Below are 15,216 nucleotides of genomic sequence, written 5' to 3'. Positions count from 1 at the left end.
TTACAACCAGCCACAGATTGTTTCAGATGAAATTTCAGATGTCTGGAAAAAATCAATTCAGGAACATTTATTTTAATATTTCTTAGAAGAGACACTGGAAAAAAAAACATAAATATATAACTACTTCAGAATAGAATGCAATTTCACTGTGATTGATTGAATGCAGATTTTGTCAACGTTTCGCCGAAAGTTTCAACTTTCATCTTAGGTTAGAAGGATCTGTTAACAACAACAAAAACACTCCTTATACACAACTAAATAATTCCAATATTTAATAAAGAGTTATCTATCTTTCTTTCAATAAGCAATCATTAAATGGAAAGAGAAATAGAATAGTAAAGGGGAATAACAGTGCATACATGTCCAAATTGGGTTTTGGGTGACAGGCAGACTCAAACCACGCTGGGAAGTCCTGTATATTAGCAATCTGGAGTCCCAGTTGGAAAAAGGTCACTGGAGTGTATCTGTTCCACTGGTGGGACTTCAGAATTGCAGTTTGAGTTGTTATTGTTCAGTCCCTCCATTGTGTCTGACTCTTTGAGACCACATGGACTGCAGCACGCCAGGCCTCCCTGTCCATCACCAACTCCTGGAGTTCACCCAAACCCATGTCCATCAAGTCGGTGATGCCATCCAGCCATCTCATCCTCTGTTGTCCCCTTCTCCTCCTGCCCCCAATCCCTCCCAGCATCAGAGTCTTTTCCAATGAGTCAACTCTTCGCATGAGGTGGCCAAAGTACTCGAGTTTCAGCTTTAGCATCATTCCTTCCAAAGAACACCCAGGGCTGATCTCCTTCAGAATAGACTGGTTGGATCTCCTTGCAGCCCAAGGGACTCTCAAGAGTCTTCTCCAACACCACAGTTCAAAAGCATCAATTCTTCAGTGCTCAGCCTTCTTTATGGTCCAACTCTCACATCCATACATGACCACAGGAAAAACCATAGCTTTGATTAGATGGACCTTTGTTGACGAAGTAATGTCTCTGCTTTTTAATATTCTGTCTAGGTTGGTCATAGCTTATCTTCCAAGGAGCAAGCATTTTTTAAATTTTGTGACTACAGTCGCCATCTGCAGTGATTTTGGAGCCCAGGAGAATAAAATCTGTCATTGTTTCCATTATTTTCCCATCTATTCACCATGAAGTGATGGGACCAGATGCCATGACCTTAGTTTTTTGAATGTTGAGCTTTAAGCCAGCTTTTTCTTACTCCTCTTTCACTTTCATCAAGAGGCTCTTTAGTTCCTCTTCGCTTTCTGCCATAAATGTGGTGTCATCTGCATATCAGAGGTTATTGATATTTCTCCCGGCAATCTTGATTCCAGCTTGTGCTTCTTCCAGCACAGCATTTCTCATGATGTACTCTGCATAGAAGTTAAATAAGCAGGGTGACAATATACAGCCTTGACAAACTCCTTTTCTAATTTGGAATCAGTCCGTTGTTCCATGTCTGGTTCTAACTGTTGCTTCTTGACCTGCATGTTGGTTTCTCAGGGGACAGGTTAGGTGGCCTGGTATTCACGTCCCTTTAAGTATTTTCCACAGTTTGTTGTGATCCACACAGTCAAAGGCTTTAGTGTAGTCAAAGAAGCGGACTAAGTGTTTTTCTGGAACTTTCTTGCTTTTTACATGATCCAGCGGATGTTGGCAATTTGATCTCTGGTTCCTCTGCCTTTTCTAAAACCAGCTTGAACATCTGGAAGTTCACGGTTCACTTACTGCTGAAGCCTGGCTTGGAGAATTTTGAGCATGACTTTACTAGCATGTGAGATGAATGCAATTGTGTGGTAGTTTGAGCATTCTTTGGCATTGCCTTTCTTTGGGATTGGAATGAAAACTGACCTTTTCCAGTCCTGTGGCCGTTGCTGAGTTTTCCAAATCTGCTGGCCTATTGAGTGCAACAGTTTCACAGCATCATCTTTCAGGATTCGAAATAGCTCAACTGGAATTCCATCACCTCCACTAGCTTTGTTTGTAGTGATGCTTCCTAAGGCCCCCTTGACTTCGCATTCCAGGCTGTCTGGCGTGGGTGAGTGATCACACCGTCATGGTAAACTGGGTCATGAAGATATTTTTTGTGTAGTTCTTCTCTGTATTCTTGCCACCTCCTTTTAGTATCTTCTTCTTCTATTATGTCCATACCATTTTGTACTTTATTTTGCCCATCTTTGTAGTCCGAGGGTTCCCACTTACAATCTCAGGCCTTAAACTGAAAGGATCATCAGTTTGCTCACAAACTGCTGCTCTGGTTTTATGTTAATCTTTCTTACAATGCTGTTTGCTTTGTCTTGCGAATCTTGGAGTGTTGTTAAGCCCTAGTTTCAGTTGGCCAGACCCCCTCTAGGGGCGCAACAATTCCAAGACGTGCCTCCTTTCTTATCTATGGTGCTCCTTGTCTTGCTCTCACAGCAAGCAAACCTTCAGGTAAGTGTCCCGGCAGGTCAGAAGCCTCTGTGCCTGCTTTTCTCTGAAGCCTGAACAGAGGACTTCCATTTAATATCCCTAACGGCCTGAACCAAGTCTTACAGTTATTAAACATCACTGAGTACTTGTACAGAAGTATGTCATCATTATTACATTCCATTGTATGTCTGTTTCTGCCAGACTTAGCATATATTACCAGAGATTATCTGTCTTTGATCTTTGATTAATAATGTTTTAGAGTAGTTATTAATCAAATAATCTAGATAATGAGTAACACCACCATGCAGTGGCACCCCACTCCAGTACTCTTGCCTGGCAAATCCCATGGACGGAGGAGCCTGGCGTGCTGCAGTCCATGGGATCACAAAGAGTCGGACACGACTGAGCAACTTCACTTTCACTTTTCACTTCCATGCATTGGAAAAGGAAATGGCAACCCACTCCAGTGTTCTTGCCTGGAGACTCCCAGGGATGGGGGAGCCTGGTGGGCTGCCATCTATGGGGTCGCACGGAGTTGGACACGACTGAAGCGACTTAGCAGCAGCAGCAGCAGCAACACCACCATGACATGTTTGGATGCCATCACCAACTCAATGGGAGATGGTGATGGACAGGGAGGCCTGGCGTGCTGCGGTCCATGGGGTCGCAAAGAGTCGGGCATGACTGAGTGACTGAACTGAACTGTGCACCACCAAATATCTGGTGTTGGTGGAGAAGCTTACAGTTTACTGTGTGTTCATGGGCTTTATTTCACATGATGCTGAAGGACCAATCAAATTTCTATTTCAAAGAAAATTTAAAGCCCTAACAGATTCTGGAAAAAGTAAAATTGGTACCATTACTTCCCTCCATCTTAAATATTTATACCACCATCGGTATGCTTTTGTTCTTTAACAGCCTATCTTTAACTTGACATGCTAGGTAGCTTTAAATTATTGCAACCATAAAAGGACATGGTTCATGTCATTTTTGGACTGGACTGAATGACCTAATCAGTGCCAAAGAATTGATGCTTTTGAACTGTGGTGTTGGAGAAGACTCTTGAGACTCCCTTGGACTGCAAGGAGATCCAACCAGTCCATCCTAAAGGAGATCAGTCCTGGGTGTTCTTTGGAAGGAATGATGCTAAAGCTGAAACTCCAATACTTTGGCCACCTCGTGCGAAGAGTTGACTCATTGGAAAAGACTCTGATGCTGGGAGGGATTGGGGGCAGGAGGAGAAGGGGACGACAGAGAATGAGATGGCTGGATGGCATCACCGACTCAATGGACATGGGTTTGGGTGAACTCCGGGAGTTGGTGATGGACAGGGAGGCCTGGTGTGCTGCAATTCATGGGGTCGCAAAGAGTCGGACACGACTGAACGACTGAACTGAACTGAACCGAATGACCTAAAAAAAAAAAAGGTCTTAAAATTTAGTATTCCTCTCCCCAGTTCAGAATCCTATTTTTCCCATTAGGTAGTACAATTCTTTTGGAATGATTCCCTCTTCTACTGTGATACTTTTCCAATTCTCTGTTCAGAATCAGGGTCTCTGAAATTCCTGCCTGTCTTTGTATCAGGACACTGTGGGTAGCTCCCAGTGCTCTGGGTCTCTCAGTGGTACACGTGCCTCTCTTCCTGGGATGCTCTGTGATTCCAGGTTTCTTGCTGTGTTACTGGCCACTCTTTCTCAGTTTTTTTTTCCCCCTATTTCCTTCACTTCTGACTCTATATTCTGATAAACTCCAGACTTGTTTCTCTAGGTCAGATCTCTTCTCTAAGCTCATGCCTTGTAGCTAAAGTTGAATTCTTGATGTTTTCCGCTAGCCCACTGCAATGAATGGCGTGATCATCCATTCCCGCGCTCGTGCAAGCCAGGAAGCTGATGCCTGAGTCTGTCCTCAGTGCCGACACATAAGCAGACTTTATGCAACTTATTCCAAGTCAAGTACCCAGCTTAATTTACTCCTATTTCTTTCTGTTCCTATCGCCATCAGCCGAAATAGACCATCATGTCCCACCCAGACTATGCTATTAACCTTCTAATCCATGTCGTATTTTTCTTTCTTTTCCTTTTTTCAGTCCACTCTCTAGAGCCTCAGTCAAAGTAATCTTATAAGTAAGCTTGGTGTTACTCATTGTGTGAGACACTTCAGTGAATTATATTTGTTCAATAGAATTCTGTTAGCCTACCTGGTCTGGTTTGACGGGCGCTTACCTCTCCTCCAGTATTCAGAGTCACTTTTTTCTCTTCTCATTATCCTGCAGCCACCAGCTTTGATGCCTCTTCTTAACTTATTAGGTATTTCGTTTCAGCCCAGGATGTATTAGGATTCATATCTCATGTCTCTTCTCATCTTTCAAGTTACAAGTTGAGTAGTAGCACCTGAGAAAACTTCCTTACTAGCTTGTCCCACTATATCCCCATTAGATGTTGTCTGTTTTCTTTGCTTCTTCCTTTGTGGATGTTTGTCTTCATCCTTTGTTACAATATAAGCATCTTTGGGGATAAACCAACTTGTTTTTGCTCACTCACCACAGGAAAATTTTTAAAAATTAAAGTAAATCCTAAACAGTAGCTGGTTTTGTTAATATTCACTAAAAGAATTGAGTAAATTTATTGCTTACCAACTGACATGGTAGTTAAATTCTGAAGAAGTGACTGTGGGAAATGACAAGCAGGATCATGAAATATTATTGATGAAAGTGTTGGGACAGAGTGCTGATCACTGAGCCAGGGTCAATGAGAATCATTGAGCTTTAAAAAATAAGTGAGAATAAGGGTAGATTGAGAGGTGGGACAGAAAGAACAGAAGCCTTTTGCCAGAGAATTCACAGTCTCAAATTGAAGTGTCAGTGAAGAGAAAGGACATGAGAATTTTCAGCATTAATGTTTTAGGAAAAATAGTTGTTGTTCAATCACTCGGGCACGTCTGACTCTTTGCAGCCCCATAGACTGCAGCACACCAGGCTTCCCTGTCCCTCACTGTCCCAGAGTTTGCTCAAACTCATGTCCATTCAGTCAGTGATGCCATCCAACCATCTCATCCTCTGTCGCCCCCTTCTCCTCCTGCCTTCAGTCTTTCCCTTCATCAGAGTCTTTTCCAATGAGTCAGCTCCAGGTCTTGCTTTTACTGGCTGTATAAAGCTTCTCTATCTTTGACTACAAAGAACATGATCAGTCTAATTTCAGATCAATTGGTGATGTCCATGTGTAAAGACATTTCTTGGGTTGTTGGAAAAGGAACACTCTTGACAAAACTCTATGTTAGCCTTTGCCCTGCTTCATTTTGTACTTCAAGACCAAACTTGCCTGTTACTCCAGGTGTCTCCTGACCTCCTACTTTGGCATTCCAGTCCCCTATAATGAAAAGGACATCTGTTTGTTTTGTTTATTTTTTGGTGTTAGTTCTAGGTGCTGTCCATCTTCATAGAACTGGTCAACTTCAGCTTTTTAAGCATCAGTGGTTGGAGCATAGACTTGCATTACCGTGATGTCGAAATGCTTGCTTTGGAAATGAATGAAAATTATTCTGTTGTTTTTGAGATTGCACCCAAGTACTGCATTTCAGACTCTTTTACTCCATTTTTTCTAAGGGATTCTTGTCCACAGTAGTAGATATAACGGTCATCTGAGTTAAAGTCACCCATTCTCGGCCATTGTAGTTCACTGATTCCTAAAATGATGATGCTCAATCTTGCCATCTCCTGCTTGACCGTGTCTGGTTTACCTTAATTCATTCCAGGCTCCCATGCAATATTGTTCTTTACAGCAGTGGATTCACTTCCACCGCTAGATGCAGCCACAGCTAAGCGTCATTCCCACTGTGACCCAGCCACTGCGTTCTTACTGGAGCTAATAGTAATTTTTGTCCACTCTTCCCCAGTAGCATACAGATTATTCTACTCTAAGCCTAATTGCTGATTTCTCTGACCACAGTTCTCATTTTGCAGTATATTAACTTTGCCCAACACGAGGCTTATCTTTATAATACACTTTGAAAAACCCAGTGGAGAGGGGATAATAAAGACCAGCAGCGTGGACAGCTTGGCCATAAAGCTTTAGCAAAACCTCCACAACGAAGTGGACTATTCTTTCCCTGAAGCTGAATCTTTGAGCAAATGCAGTAAATGCTTAGATTACGAATTGTTCGAACTGCATTTTCAATAAAATATTGGCCTTTTTAATAAAAAAAAAAGTTTGCTTTTAAGATGAAAAAGACCTATGCTCAAACAGAAAGAACTACGGTGAGTAAACTTGATTGCTTAGAGTGCACATGGGTTTAAGAAAGCCGTGGTACATATACACAATGGAGTATTACTCAGCCGTTAAAAAGAATTCATTTGAATCAGTTCTGATGAGATGGATGAAACTGGAGCCGATTATACAGAGTGAAGTAAGCCAGAAAGAAAAACACCAATACAGTATACTAACACATATATATGGAATTTAGGAAGATGGCAATGACGACCCTGTATGCAAGACAGGGAAAGAGACACAGATGTGTATAACGGACTTTCGGACTCAGAGGGAGAGGGAGAGGGTGGGATGATTTGGGAGAATGACATTCTAACATGTATACTATCATGTAAGAATTGAATCGCCAGTCTATGTCTGATGCAGGATGCAGCATGCTTGGGGCTGGTGCATGGGGATGACCCAGAGAGATGTTATGGGGAGGGAGGTGGGAGGGGGTTCATGTTTGGGAACGCATGTAAGAATTAAAGATTTTAAAATTTAAAAAATAAAAAACTAAAAAAAAAAAAAAAAAGGAACTTTTGGAAACTTTTATGAGTCAGATGGGGCTTTCCTGATAGCTCAGATGGTAAAGAATCTGCCTGCGATACAGGAGACCCAGGTTCAATCCCTGGGTCCGGAACTTCCCCTGGAGAAAGAAATGGCAATCCACTCCAGTATTCTTACCTAGAGAATTGCATGAGCAGAGAATCCTGGAAAGCTACAGTCCATGGGGTCGCAAAGAGTCAGACACGGCTGAGCGTGCATATGAAAGGAATGAATAAGTCAGATAATTCTTCCAAGCATTGGCGTGTGTATTATCACTTTGTTAGATGTTAAACATGGGGAAAATGACTGATGCAGTTTCCCTTTTTCTTCCACGTTTTTCCTCAAATTAGGAGCTACAAGAATTTGATGTTGAGAAAACTAAAGATCAGAACTTTTTTTTGGCATGGCTAAACTGGAAAGTATTTTAGCAGAGTGGTAATAACTGTATTTTCAGTGCATAACTCAGTGGCTGTTACCTCAGGAAATATCTGGAGAACAGCATAATTGCTCAGAATTTCAGAGAAAGATAAACATTTTAATAAATCCATCTGCATTTCCAAGGGATTAAATCCTATAATACAAGAAGAAAAGCTTGATCATGAAATTTGATTTTGTAAAAGTCAGGGAACTTTGGATAGTATTAGGTGAATAAAACATAATTATCAAGAGCTAAAATTAAAATGTACTGTGTACGGCTTTATACTATAGCTTAATAATATATTTTGAAAGAAGAAATGATGATAGTTCCAGCTTGGTTCTTCTTTCTAGAGATTGTTTTGGCTATTTTCAGATTTTTGTAGTTCCAAGTGTGTTTTAAAACTGTTTCTATTTCTGTCCATTTGGGATTTTGACAGCATTTCATTGAATCTATAGATCATACTGGACAGTATAACAATGTTAATTGTTCCAACATATAAGCGTGATATGTCTTTCCATTTGTTTGTGTCTGTTTAATTTCTTTAATCAGTGTTTTATAGTTTTCAGTGTATAGTTCTTTCATTCCCTTGGTTAAGTTTCTGCCTGTGTATTTTATTATTTTGAGACTGTAGTAAAAATCTTTGTTTTCTTAGTTTCTCTTTCTAGATAGATTGTTGTAAATACATAAAAATGAGGCTAGCAGGAAGACAAGCATGTAGACTGATACAGAATAGAGAATCCAGAAATAAGGTCATGCCTATGCAGTCAGTTATTCTTCAACAAAGATGCCAAGAACATACAACGGGGAAAGAATAGACTCTTCAGCAAATAGTGTTGGGAAAACTTTCTATCTGCATACAAAAAAAAAAAAAAAAAGGGAATTTAGACTCTAATCTTATACACACAAAAAAGGAACCCACAGTGAATTAAAGACTTAAACATACGACCTGAATCTACAAAATCCCTAGAAGAAAGCATAAGAAAACTTCGTAACTTTGATCTTGGCAATTATTTCTTGGATATGACACCAAGAGCACAGGTAGCAGCAGTGAAAATAAATAACAAGGACGGCGTCGAACTAACCAAGGGTGTGCCTGGCGAAGGAGACAGAGGTAAAGGAGTGGAAGCCAGCAGGGAAGAGACACCATCTCATCCAACTGAGCTGAGAAAACACTGGCAAACGATATCCGATAAGGAAGGAGTGGAAGCCAGGAGAGAAGAGACACCGTCTCATTCAACCGAACTGAGAAAACACTGGCAAACAAGATATCCGATGAGGCAGTAGTGTAGAAGACAAGTTCAGTTCAGTTCAGTTCAGTTCAGTTCAGTCGCTCAGTCATGTCCGACTCTTTGCAACCCCATGAATCGCAGCACGCCAGGCCTCCCTGTCCATCACCATCTCCCGGAGTTCACTCAGACTCGCGTCCATCGAGTCAGTGATGCCATCCAGCCATCTCATCCTCTGTCGTCCCCTTCTCCTCCTGCCCTCAATCCCTCCCAGCATCAGAGTCTTTTCCAATGAGTCAGCTCTTCGCATGAGGTGGCCAGCGTACTGGAGTTTCAGCTTTAGCATCATTCCTTCCAAAGAACACCCAGGACTGATCTCCTTTAGAATGGACTGGTTGGATCTCCTTGCAGTCCAAGGGACTCTCAAGAGTCTTCTCCAACAGGAATTCCTTTTAACTCAATAGCATAAAAAAAAAAAAAAAGAATTAAAAATGGGCAGAGAAACTGAATAGCCATTTTCCAAAGGACACAAGTAGCCAACAGGCACGTGAAAAGACATTTAGCAACACTAATCACCAGGAAAATGCAAATCAAAACCACGATGAAGTATCACCTCACATACCTGTCAGGATGGCTTTATCAAACAAAAGATAGCAAGTGTCCGTGAGGATATGGAGAAGGTGGAGCCCTTGTACACCATTGGTGGCAATGTAAAATGATCCGGCCATTGTAAAAAATAGTATGGAGGTTCCTAGAAAGATTAAAAACAGAGCTGTCATATGATCCAGCAATCCCATTCCTGGGTAATTATCCAAAATAATTGAAATCTGATCTCAAAAAGATATTTGCAATCCTGCATTCATTGGAGCACTTACTCACAAGATTCAAGCTGTAGAAATAAGTTTAATGTCCATCAGCAAATGAATGGATAAATAAAAAATTAATAGAATGAAATATTACTCAACCTTATAAAAAAAAAGTCTTGCCGTATGTGGCAATCTGGATGAGCTTGGAGGACGTTATGCTGAGATAAGTCAGACATAGAAAGACAAAGACTGCTTGATTCCACTTAGATGAGGAATCTGAAATAGTCAGACACATAAACAGATTTCAGCGGTGGTTGACGGGAGCAGGGGAAGCGGGGGGATATGAACTGCTGCTCAGTGGGATCAAGCTTCTAGAGAGCTAATTTTCTCCCTTGGGTTTGTAGTTAGCATAATATTGGACACTTAAAACTTTGTGAAAAGGGTAGATCTCATGTTAAGTGTTCCTACCACAGTAAAAAATATGACGTAAACAACAGACCGATGAGGTTGAGAATAATTCCGGGTACAATTCTGGAAGGCATGCACTTGTTTTAGGAAAATTCTAGAAAAGAAAGTGGAGATCACGAGAGGACAGCATGTGACTGCTAACAAGCCCCAGCTTCATCTCCTTTTCTGGTGCATCAGTGGGGGGATGAGCTCGATAAATGCCTTTGCAGCGTCTCTGAACTTTAGCAAAGCCCTCTTTTTTAATTACTGAAAATGCAGTAAGATCCATGTACAGATAAACATACACACACTACATGCATGTCTGTCTGCACGCACGCATGCACATACATGCACACAGACGCGCGTCTTCCAGTCTTTCCAGTATCCTTCTGTCTGAACATTTAATATATCCCAGTGTAGTAGTGACCTTGACTTACTCCCTCTGAAAGCAATTCTTTAAATGCTATTGTTCTGTAAAGTACTGTGCAGAGACTGTCTGGAAGATAGTTTTGTGGAAAGCCTTTTGAATATCTCCAAACAAGCATTATTTGGAATAGGAAATGAAGTAGAGCTTTTCCCAGAGGAATATACAGTGTTTTTCTCTCAGCAATATTGAATTCTCACTGCACACCATTTTTCAGAGCACATCTCTATAATGACTTGATGCTGTGTATATCACATTTCTGACCAGAATGAATGTGGTTTAGTTTAAATATCTATCTCACAAATGTTTATGATAGTAACTGCAATTGACTACTTTTTACTGGCCATAACATTGGAGAGTTAGCCACAGATTTAGACTTGGGATAAATGAGTTTGTTTACCACAGCTGACAGAATTGAACATTTTTCCAAAATTCAGACATGACTGAAGTGACTTAGTGCACACCCCCCCCACCTCAATATTGCCTGTGGTTATTAGAATTCTGAAGACTTGTTCTTGAGTATATCTCCATTTATTGCATTTTTCCAGAGATAACGCTGAAAACTGTATTACTTTAAAATACCCTGTTTCTCAGTAATAAAATTTACAGCTAGATATGATCACAAACTGATGATGCCCAAACACATCATGGATGGTTAGGAGATAACTGCTTGTGATATCGAGTAAATAAAGTGGAAATTGGATCTCCACTCTTTTTTTTTTTTCTTTTTCTTTTGATCCACAAAATCTGAGATGCCAAAAGACAGCTGTTTCATAAAAATAACATTTTAAAACGGATTTGGTATTCAACTGAAATACAGAAACTTTATAAAATAGAGTCCTGATTATTATTCCTTTTGATAAACCTGTTATTCCTTTTTAAGTTAAGATAAGAGAAAGAAAAAGAAAGTGAAGTTGCTCAGCCGTGTCTGACTCTGCGACCCCAAGGACTGTCGCCTGCCAGGCTCCTCCATCAGTCAAAGCTAGCAATGAATACTGCGTCTTGCAATTGGCTTAATCTGGGGCGAAGTACTCAGCTATTTTAAACCTGTCTTCAAAATGGAATTATAAGTGTGTAGATTAAGAAGGGTTAACTAACGAACAAATGATATCTTGAATGAACTAAGCACACTTCCTGTCAGACAAAATCCTCATTAATTAGTAGTTGTCTTCATAGTTGCAAGAATTACAGATGAGATTAAGATTCAACCAGGTTAGTTTTTACATTAGACTAGAATTGAATTTTATAAGCTTATTCTTTGTGCGTGAGTTCCAAGCTGAAATGAGAGCGCATACAAACAGAACGTTCTCGTCACAGAGTTTATGCGCTGTCCTTAAACGTGTCCTCATTTACGCTTCTTTCCTTCATGGTTTTGGCCAGCAAAGCCTTCCCTTGCCTTCATACCTGCTGTTCAAAGACATACGCATTAGGGAAAACCCAGCTGAACAGTTCTATCTTCCTTGACGTCTTTTCAGATACTGCAATTTGAATAAACCTGTCCTTCTCTGCCATTCCCATAGTGTCTATTATGTTCAACTTCTGCAGCTGTTTATGAAATATCCGTCTGCCCCACAGACCGAAAGATGCCCGTATTCAGTTCTATATCCTCTGCTGCTTGTAACACAGCCTTGTGTACTCAATACATTTATTTGCTCACCACAACATTTTCTGGCTGTTTCAATTTGCAAGCCGCTGAAGGAGTATAAAAGCTCCATGATAGTGAGCGGTAACAGTGTGTGCTTTGTGCTAAGGATCTGACTTGCCCAGCTGTCACGGTTCTGGTAGACTCTGCTGTCCAGAACACAGGTGTAGATCTAAGACTTTTTAAAAAGGCAGGGGGTGGGGGGAGATGCTTCTAAATACTAATGAATGCAAGTCTCCTAAAGCCTGTAGCTTACTCCGTAGGTTTCTCAGTGCCCAGGTCAGAGTGTACTGACTTAACTATATATATACATATCTAATTAAACTGAGGGTTTCATATATTCGTTACCTGGGTTCCACTGGCAACCGTTAAATCCTAAGTCCGAGTGCCATAGAGTATAATTAGGAATGGAAGGGAATCACTTGGGGCACAATCAGTGACAGCCTCAGAGTGTCAACGGTGAGAAATGATATAGAATCATTATAAGAATGGCAAACTGGACCTTTTAGTGGGAGAGCAGCCCAGCTCCACTTATGTCAATAGACTGTGAAGGTTCCTACAGAGCAAAAATAAAGTGCTTATTAGCAAGGGTAAGCATGCCTCCGACAAACAGCAGTTTGGAGCTATAAAATGATTCAGCATCCACGGAGATGAATGCACTCGTCGTAACAAACGGCTATAGAAACCAGCAGGGGCTGCGGACAGTGAACCCCAGGGGCTCACACAGGCCCTGATGGTCACGGCCGTGTGTCCAGCGGGAGCACAGACTCAAATGTTTGTAAGCTATCTTTACCAAAACAAGTATTCTGCAACTATTTAAAAGGACTTTTTCATTAGTGGATAAAATTTTCCTAAATAATGTCGCACAGGTAATTAAAAGACATAGTCCATATATTGAGGAAATCCAGCTAGTCAAGTCTCAGGTTGATTTAAACATCAGTTGGATGGATGATAGATTAACTTGGCTATGCATTCAACAAGAACAGTGAGAGGAGCAGTTAGTTCTCAGGCGTATTTCGAAGTATCTAATTTTAGATTGTATCATCTGTTGAACTTGGAATTGATATTGTGACGTGAAATGAGGAGAGGACTATCATTTATCTGGCTTCCTGGAAGAATTTAGCTCTGTTCTCTCAGTGGTGTCTGACTCTTTGCAACGCCAGGGACTGTAGCCCGCCAGGCTCCTCTGTCCGTGGGATTCTCCAGGCAAGAATACTGGAGCGGGTAGCCGTTCCCTTCTCTAGGGATCTTTCCAGCTGAGGGATAGAACCCATCTCTCCCGAACTGCGGACAGATTCTTCACCGTCAGAGCCACCAGAGAAATACCTAGGAGATACTGGCTTTAGATTCGCTGTGATCAAACTAAAATTGCAGTGTTTAATCAATAGCCGATTAGACGGTTGAGCTAATCATTTCAAAGATTTGAAGTCATCAGCATACAGATTATAGTTGAAACCACAGAATTAGGTACACATATCACCCGATAGAGTGAATACAGTGTGAAGGCAGCGAATCTTCTAGGATTGAAGTTTGGACAGTGGAGAAGGTTCAGCAAAGAAGCAGAAGGAACGGTCAGCGAGGTCAGAGGGAAACCACTGTGCAGTGTGTGACCGAGAGCCCCAGGGGCCGCAGGAGGCCAGCGTGGGGAACTGACAGCCAGTCCGGTCTTCACGAACGTGCCCTCTGATACGCAAGTGCTGGGAAAGTGATAAACCACTTTGTTCCACTAGGTTGGTTCCACTTTCTTCATTGAGTTGAAGCCTTTTCTGCTGGAAGTCACACTCCCAGTTCTGTTTCTCAGCCCAGAAAGTCCACATCTATATTTTCACCTTGTGGTTAGGGGCACCTGCTATCTGCCGGATAATGGAGATACACGGGTATGCAGAGGTGGTCGTGATTCCTGGTTCTTGCCACTATGAAGGGTACGTCCTAGTTAGTAAGGGCGGTGCTTGTTGAACATTCACAGTGAATTAATTAATATGCTAACTATTCTCTGCGTGTTTTCTCATTGATTCTTACAATGACTCTGTTAGGGAGGCTATCATATTATAACCTGTACTTAATGAAGACAAAAAGTGAAAGAAATTTTAATTGCTCTGCTACGTTGGGAGAAGATGAAATAAGTCCAGTTATCTTTTATTTGACACCCTTTCCAACTTTTGTAGCAACTGTCGTGTTCTGTAAGTACTGCCTTTTACAGAAGAGCTATTCCTTTTATGACAAAATTTTCAAGCCTGTTGTCTTCCTAGATAAATTTATCAAGATATTCTAACTGGGCACAGTGACCTCTTCTACAGCCTTGTTGGGTATAGTCTTTCAAACACAGTGGGATAATTATCTCTTTTATTGTATAAACTCCAGGTCTCCTGACATTATTTTATAGCCAGCTTTTCTGCAGTTATACGCTGTCAAGAGATTTAAACAAAAGTCATAAAAACCTGTCATTCTTTTCGTATATAGTGAAATTATGTCACCTTGTCCTTGGATATGAATAATTTGGGGGTCATTGTTTCTTTAGTTCTAGTAGATAAAATGGCATTGAAAGGGATCTTATTCCACACGAGGCTCTTCTTGTGATGCCAGGAGTACGCACACTCAACAAATTCTAGGGCCTGTTGCTGTCATTGTTTTGTTCTAGAGATGAGGAAACTGAATGGCTTAGGTTTCTCACTCTTAACAAACAATTTTATTGGGTCTTTTAACCCAATGTATGGATTTAGGGAACCTTTGGTTTTCTCATTCTGAAACTAACAAAGACCACCTTAGGCTCGTGAACTCTGCTTATTCCTGACTCGAGGCCTTCAGGCACCATTTATTTTTCAGCCCTCCCGCCCTAATTCACTCCATGTCTTGATCTGCTTCTGTAAAGCACACGTTTCCATCAAGAGCCCCTTTGAGAGTCTGGTAGCACTATACACTTTCTTTAGAGCTTCTGAATCCTTTTCTTGCCAGAAACCTGGTTGTTTTACCAGAATTTAATTTTGTACATGTTCAGAAAAAGCCACCTTCCTTTCTAACATTACTCTTTGAAGTTATTCTTATATTTGCTCTAAAATTTCTG

The 15,216-nt window shown here is 41.0% G+C and overlaps 1 protein-coding gene and 1 long non-coding RNA gene across 6 annotated transcripts in view; one reads left to right on the top strand and one right to left on the bottom strand.

Annotated features, from left to right (window-relative positions):
- Positions 1-15,216, top strand: part of RALYL (RALY RNA binding protein like) — an 821,188-nt gene that overhangs the window by 494,930 nt on the left and 311,042 nt on the right. The gene's annotated exons all lie outside the window — the stretch shown is intronic.
- The window catches only part of LOC132657202 (uncharacterized), a 116,294-nt gene continuing 103,794 nt past the window's right edge, over positions 2,717-15,216 (bottom strand). Inside the window, exon 3 of the long non-coding RNA XR_009595016.1 lies at positions 2,717-9,587. This is a non-coding gene — a long non-coding RNA (uncharacterized LOC132657202). The remainder of the gene's footprint in view (positions 9,588-15,216) is intronic.

This window comes from Ovis aries, chromosome 9 (genome assembly GCF_016772045.2).
Source record: "Ovis aries strain OAR_USU_Benz2616 breed Rambouillet chromosome 9, ARS-UI_Ramb_v3.0, whole genome shotgun sequence".
NCBI lineage: Eukaryota > Metazoa > Chordata > Mammalia > Artiodactyla > Bovidae > Ovis > Ovis aries.
Note: the sequence above shows the minus strand (reverse complement) of the source record. Positions and strands in the feature narration are given on the sequence as shown.